Source organism: Poeciliopsis prolifica, unplaced genomic scaffold, assembly GCF_027474105.1.
Source record: "Poeciliopsis prolifica strain line A6 unplaced genomic scaffold, Auburn_PproV2 SCAFFOLD030, whole genome shotgun sequence".
NCBI classification, from domain to species: domain Eukaryota; kingdom Metazoa; phylum Chordata; class Actinopteri; order Cyprinodontiformes; family Poeciliidae; genus Poeciliopsis; species Poeciliopsis prolifica.
This window is the reverse complement of record NW_026562405.1, coordinates 6,705,784-6,713,283: the sequence shown is the minus strand read 5'-3', so window position 1 is coordinate 6,713,283 and position 7,500 is coordinate 6,705,784. Positions and strand designations below refer to the sequence as shown.

The 7,500-nt window shown below is 43.9% G+C and overlaps 1 pseudogene; it reads left to right on the top strand.

The window, feature by feature from the left end:
• The window catches only part of LOC129372734 (poly(rC)-binding protein 4-like), a 35,424-nt pseudogene that overhangs the window by 688 nt on the left and 27,236 nt on the right, over window positions 1–7,500 (top strand).

Sequence of the window (7,500 nt, the reverse complement as noted above, 5' to 3'; positions counted from 1 at the left end):
CACAGTCAGCAAACTAAACAGTCAGCAAACTAAACAGTCAGCAAGCTAAACAGCAGCTGCGTTTCCATTAATATTCCGCTAATGTCAAAAAATATCAGAACCACATCATGGAATCTATGTGCCGAATGGAAAACCAGGATAACAGGGAACATTCCTTCTTCTGGCTTGTTAAAGCTGCAGATCTGAGCGCCGTTCAGTTTGATTCTGCGGCACGAAGTTGGTGTGAGACACGCGTTAATGGTGTGTCAGGTTTCCAGTCGGGCTGTCGGTCTCTGAGGAAGCTGCTCCCGAACACGCAGAGAACGAGACGTGCAGGCAAAATTATTCCTACACAGCTGCAGTCTCTCAGGCGATTTCCTGCAGCAGATGTTGGGATTCTCCTCGTTTTTCAGGCCTGATCTCCTAAAGCCTGAAGCAGAACCTGGTTCATTACAACCAAACAGAAGAACTCGAGATGCTTCCTGCTTGTTTACAACATGGACCTTTTTACTCCTCAGAGCTCATTTTTCTGTCGGGAGTCGGACTCTCAACCTGTCGGCAGGTTGGAGTTTGAGGAAAACTGCTGCAGGGCATCGAGGTGTCAGGAAGAACTGAGAAAAACTCAACATGTTCCTCATGTTTCACATGGAACTGCTTACATACTAATCGTTTGTTTTTCATTTTAGATTTTAAAGTGTTAAAAGCGTTAAAATCGCATTTATTTTTGACGTTTGTGTGTTTTTGGTAAATGGAGATGGGCGGCGGAGCGGCCTCGGATTTCTGCTCTAAACCATCTGAATGGACGCTGAAGTTGTGCTAAAAGCAGTTAGCCTGTCAGGGAAGATATTCAAGCCTAAAACAGCATCTCAGTGCTAAACATGTAGCAGCTAATGCTAATGTTAGCATCCAAGTTTCTAAAGAAGCTACATGAATGATCAAGACTTCCTCAGACAATAAATATATTTGCTGTTGAGTTCATATGTCTATTTACTCAATAATTTAGCAGCAAAAATGATATTTGAAATTAAAATGTTGCTCATTTGATCAATATATGGTTTCCCACTAATTACAGATCCTTCAGTTAACTTGATTAAAAATTCTAATAGATTGTAGTTTTTGTAACAGATCAGGGTTGATTCAGTGATTAAAACTCGAGCCTGGTTGTTTTTCAGTCACGCAGGAACATTTTATCTTCCATACAGAGAATCCATCGCAACAGATGAATTTTATTAAACCTTTATTATCTCTGAGCTCCTCTTTCAACACTCTTCCCTGAAGCCTGTCAGGATATTTATGTCATTTGTTCCTCCTCTCTTTGCAGAAAGGAGAAACCGTGAAGAGAATACGAGAAGAGGTAAGACCTTCATCACGTCCCCTCCTCATCCTCTCCTGCTGCTCCATGACAAGCCTTCATAAGCCGCCTGCACGTGTCGGGCTAATTACCGCCGCCGCGCCCATCCTCACTGTGACAAGTTTCAGGCTTTAGCTTAATCTCCTCAAATCAGCTGGATGCAGCATCAACACAGATTCTGTTGGGTCCCGGAAAGGTCTGGTTGTCGGTTCTGTCAGTGAGCGCGCTCAGACGGGCCACAAAATTCGATCAGTATTGATTCTGCAAATGGAAACAGGAATAATTGAAGGTGTTCAGTATTTAAGAACATAATGTCGACACGCCGAGCTGACAGGAGCTGTGTGTGTGTGTGTGTGTGTGTGTGTGTGTGTGTGTGTGTGTGTGTGTGTGTGTGTGTGTGTGTGTGTGTGTGTGTGTGTGTGTGTGTGTGTGTGTGTGTGTGTGTAATTCCCTGTCTGTCTTCTCTCTTTGCAGTAGCTTCCATGTCAGAGACAAATTATGAAAATTTCTTCTTTAAAAGTTTTTAAAGTTATTTTTTCCCACAATGCAATTTTTTCTCTTTGTTTTTCTTTACATTCATAAAATCATAAAACAGATTTCAGACATGAGCTCAAAACTTAAATCGTCAAATAAAATCCGATAGAGAGTCAGTCCAATCTGCTCAAAGCGTCTGATGGATCCAGGAACAGTTTGTCATCAGGAAGGACAGGTCAGAGGTCAGAGGTCAGTCCTCTGAAGCTCCTCTGTAGCTCAGCTGAGGTGAAGTTCATCTTTAACCTAAAGTTACATCTGTTCAGCTGAGAGTTAAATTGGAGGAGAAAGTTGTAATATGCAGACATGCGTTATGTATCTGCAGGTAGAAAAGCCTGTAGATTAATCTCGGTTGTCATGGTAACAGAGCTCAGCGCCATGCGATACCTGCTGTGAATCACAAACCCGACCGGAGGCGACGTTGTTTCCCAGCAGGTCGGCTCAGTGAGAACAGAGGCGGGGCTTAAACTTTGCTTACCTCAGCACTTTGTAATTATTCTCTGCAGTCGCAGCTAAATGCTACATGTAGCCTCCTGGAACGTCCCAGATTTAGTTTATAAGCTCTGAACTCATCTGAGGTCAACAGGTCAGGAAATGTTAAAGCAGGAGGACAAGACAGACGTTAAAGATTCATTACAGACACGACGATGAAACAAGTGGTTATTAGGCTTTAGGGTGAACATCTTTTCTCTTTCTCACTTTAAGGAAACAGGAAGTGGGGCAATATTATGTTCTCCAGTCACATAGGACATTTTATAGCACAATCAGTAACTATGTTGCCTTCGGTTCTTAAAAATATTTTGTACAATAACAAACATGGCTTAAAAGAAACTTTACTTTGTAATTTAACTCCTTGAAATTGTGCTTCTGTCTCTTTGAGAAGCTCCTGGTCTTTCTGAAGCTCCGCCTTCAGGACGTCATCCCAACAAGGCTCCTCTTTTCTTTTTTTTTTTTAGAAAACAGATTTCCATCCCATACAATAATTATATTGTTAGCCATTTGAGGTTTTACATGAGGTGAAAGCTTGGAATCCAGGTAGTTTGTCCATATTGCCTTTCTGGTATTTTCTTTAACACAGTCTGAGTTGTAAACAAATTTGAACAAAATTGAACCCAACAAACAAACCAAAATAAACTGGATAAAACTTGGCTCCTCTTTTAAGCCTTTAACATTTTTTCCAGTGTTACTCTGAGAAGTAGCTCCTATAATGAGCTCAGGAGATGTTGCTAATTGCTGCTGGCTAGTCTGAAGGAGCTCAGTGGGTGAAACAGCTGATGAATGCAGAGGGTTAGGATAAGGGTTTTTACGTTGCTGTAAAGCAGAAGTTTGGTTCAATGGAGATTAATGAGTTTGTCATGCAGGAAAACAAAGTGGAAATTTTACAAAATAGAGAAAAGCTAATATTTACTTTTTGTTCATGTGGAACATCAACCATCTGGAACAGGAGTCTGTAACCTCTTCCTGCTAACTTATCAAACTAACCAATGACTGCAGCTGTATTTCCATGAAAGCAACAACATGAGCTGCGGCGCGACGCGAGCGGCGTGTTTACTTCTATAACGCCTCCCTGATCAGCCGCCGCGCTCGCAGCGCCTCAGAAGACGTTTATCTGCCTTCAGGCTGCAGCTGCAGCTGGATGAATACTTAAACACTGGAATCGATAAGTTGAAATGGTTTGCATTCATCTCGGTGAAAGCAGAACTCATCAGTGGCTGACGATGTGCTGCACGCCTGCTGTGAATACCAAGGTTCACGTACCGGAGCAAACGATGTCTCTGAGATGATCCGTCTGCAGCGATGCTCCGGCAGCTCAACAGGCACTGTAAAAACAGCATATTTACATCTAAACCACATAAACAACAGCCTTTCTCTTGCTAATGCCAACAGTCCGAGGCTCTAACTCCAATTCACCGTAAAAACATGAATTAATCATGAATGAAATGTGTAAATGCTGTTTACGCTGCATGTTTCCAGATAGGAAGGTTGTTTCATGATTAAATAGAAAAAGTGAAACACTCAACGGATATGAGAGCAAATACATCATGAAAGTCGTTTCAAGCCTGAATCAGCTGCTTCTGCTGAGTTCAAATAACGGAAACGACGTTGAATATTTAGTTAGACACTGAAATAAATGTCTGCCTTGCAAACCGAAGGTCCTGGGTTCAAATCCCAGCCTCCCTGCTTGAAGTCTGCATGCAGAGTTTCCCAAAAACAGACAGTTGGGTTCATTTACTCTCAGTAGTCATGTGTTGCTTTCAAACCTTCATCTTATTGGCTGAAAGCAGCTGCAGGTGTGAATCAGCTGTGAGTTTCCTCCAGTCCCAGAAACGGCTTCACAAGCTGAATTCAAACATAAAGTTTACCTTTTCAAAACCTGCAAGCTGCTAAAGCATGGGGCCATTTCTTTATGACTTCACATGCTACATTAAGCAACATATGAGAGTCTCTAGTCTTTTCAGAAATTTATGTTTTTCCATGTTTTTCTCCATATCTGGTTTTTGACTTGTTTTTACTGTGGAGCTTCATATTTACTGTTCCTGAACATAAACGGCTCAATAAACAGGATCATCAGAGGGAAAAATGTATGAAAAGGAGAGAAAATGGACAATAATCAAACCAAAGTTTTAAATTTGCTGGACAGTAAAGAAAACCTACAAGAAGTTACAAGATATGCTTTAAAAAATGAAATTTAAACTTTATGTAAAAAAAAAAAAAGTTGAAAATTTTAAATGTAAAACAAATATCTAAGAACTCAAACATTTCCTGATAAACTCATATCTGATGTTTTTTTGTCTCTGACGTCAGCTGTGTATGGTGCAGTGCATTCTGGGATTGGGAGTTTTCACCAGGATCCTTGTCCTCTTCAGCTGGGACGTTTTATCCGGAGGTGAACGCAGACGACCGTCTTCATGATTTCAGCTCAAATTCTATTTATGTTGCAGCCAGAAGTTATTTTACTACAAAACTATGAACTGATTAAAAAACAAACAAACAGATAAGATAAAACTGGAGCTGGCTCTTTTCAAAAGATGTGTGATGTATTGAGGATTTAAATCTGGGAGCAGCAGATAAAATGAGAGCAGATTGTTTTCCTCGGTTGTTTCGGCCTGACAGGAAGCATGAATATTTAAATAGATATTTTCTCCTCAAGGTCAGAAAACACCTTAAGATACGCTTCATTTCAAAGTTGCTCTTTTTTATCCCTGCAACTTGCAGCCTCCGTCTCTCTGATGTCACGTATCTAAACTAAAAACACAAAATACTATTCATTTTCTCAGCTGCCTCGTATGAAAACAGCTCTTCCTCCTGGCCTGCAGGAGCGGATGCTTCGGTAAACATGGGAGGCACGCAAACAGGAGAAGACGATGTCCGTCTTCATCAAGTCAGAGGAAGCATTAATGTTCTTCATCTCCGCTCCACAAACAGATGTCTGCACACATCTGGAGCAGCGAGAAGCCCTGATAGCCAGAGCAGAGCTCAGTAATCCGGCGGGACGACACGGCCGTCCGGCTTCACCGCGCTCCAAATCAAGAGTGATGAAGACAAGCGTCACACACAACCGGCAAACTGGGAACACTGGGAGGACAGAGAACCATCAGGTTCCAGTGGATCAAAAACAGGAACAAAAAAATCCTCATCAGGTGAACTGTGCACCTTCCATCAATGCTTGAAGAAACCGGCTCAGAAAACCTCACTGGATGAGTTACAAAGGTCATCAATAGGGTCGTTAAGGTCAATTGGTCCACTAAGGTCACCAATAGGTTCGTTAAGGTCAATTGGTCCACTAAGGTCACCAATAGGTTCGTTAAGGTCAATTGGTCCACTAAGGTCACCAATAGGGTCGTTAAGGTCAATTGGTCCACTAAGGTCACCAATAGGTTCGTTAAGGTCAATTGGTCCACTAAGGTCACCAATAGGGTCGTTAAGGTCAATTGGTCCACTAAGGTCACCAATAGGGTCGTTGAGGTCAATTGGTCCACTAAGGTCACCAATAGGGTCGTTGAGGTCAATTGGTCCACTAAGGTCACCAATAGGGTCGTTGAGGTCAATTGGTCCACTAAGGTCACCAATAGGGTCGTTGAGGTCAATTGGTCCACTAAGGTCACCAATAGGGTTGTTAAGGTCAATTGGTCCACTAAGGTCACCAATAGGTTCGTTAAGGTCAATTGGTCCACTAAGGTCACCAATAGGATCGTTGAGGTCAATTGGTCCACTAAGGTCACCAATAGGGTCGTTGAGGTCAATTGGTCCACTAAGGTCACCAATAGGGTTGTTGAGGTCAATTGGTCCACTAAGGTCACCAATAGGTTCGTTAAGGTCAATTGGTCCACTAAGGTCACCAATAGCCCTGTTAAAATCACAAACATAATTGTTATGGTTACTAGTACGACCATTAAAGTAATTAAAAGGGCCATTAAGGTCAACAGGATTATTAAGATCACTCTTAATGAGGCTCTTAAGGTCACTAATTTTCTCTGCAGCTGATCTGCTTTGCTCTCAGTTTCTGCTTTCAGTCCATTTCAGCTGCTAAACTCAGATGGACGACGAGATGACAGACTGTCTGCACTTCCTCCATCCTGGACTTTTAGCAGTTAAATGGAGCCAATGTCTCCCTTCAGACCAAAACACAGGAGACCTTGTCATGGGAACAAACTGCATCCAACAAAATGTGCATTAAAAAGGTGAAGAAATATTACGAAACTCTTTCTCACTCATGGAAGCTGTGGAGGTAAAACTGGTTTCTACAGCGAAGCAAAAAAACCAAGAAGAATCCAGACGGTTTGAGTTCATGAAGACAGGAAGGACAGAAGGACGGAGAGACTGTCCATTAGCATCCGGGTCGGTGTGCGTTTGGTTCCTCCGGGTCGGTGTGTGTTTGGTTCCTCCGGGTCGGTGTGTGTTTGGTTCCTCTGGGTTCCTCCGGGTCAGTGTGTGTTGGGTTCCTCCGGGTCAGTTTGTGTTGGGTTCCTCTGGGTTCCTCCAGGTTGGTGTGTTTGGTTCCTCTGGGTTCCTCCGGGTCAGTTTGTGTTGGGTTCCTCCGGGTCAGTTTGTGTTGGGTTCCTCCGGGTTCCTCCGGGTCGGTGTGTGTTTGGTTCCTCTGGGTTCCTCCGGGTCAGTGTGTGTTGGGTTCCTCCGGGTCAGTTTGTGTTGGGTTCCTCCGGGTTCCTCCAGGTTGGTGTGTGTTGGGTTCCTCTAGGTTCTTCCGGGTCAGTTTTTGTTGGGTTCCTCCGGGTCAGTTTGTGTTGGGTTCCTCCGGGTTCCTCCAGGTTGGTGTGTGTTGGGTTCCTCTGGGTTCCTCCGGGTCGGTGTGTGTTGGGTTCCTCCGGGTCAGTGTGTGTTGGGTTCCTCCGGGTTCCTCCAGGTTGGTGTGTGTTGGGTTCCTCTGGGTTCCTCCGGGTCGGTGTGTGTTGGGTTCCTCCGGGTCAGTGTGTGTTGGGTTCCTCCGGGTTCCTCCAGGTTGGTGTGTGTTGGGTTCCTCCGGGTCGGTGTGTGTTGGGTTCCTCCGGGTCGGTGTGTGTTGGGTTCCTCCGGGTCGGTGTGTGTTGGGTTCCTCCGGGTTCCTCCAGGTTGGTGTGTGTTGGGTTCCTCCGGGTCGGTGTGTGTTGGGTTTCCTGACCAAGCCGAACCAGAACTTGATC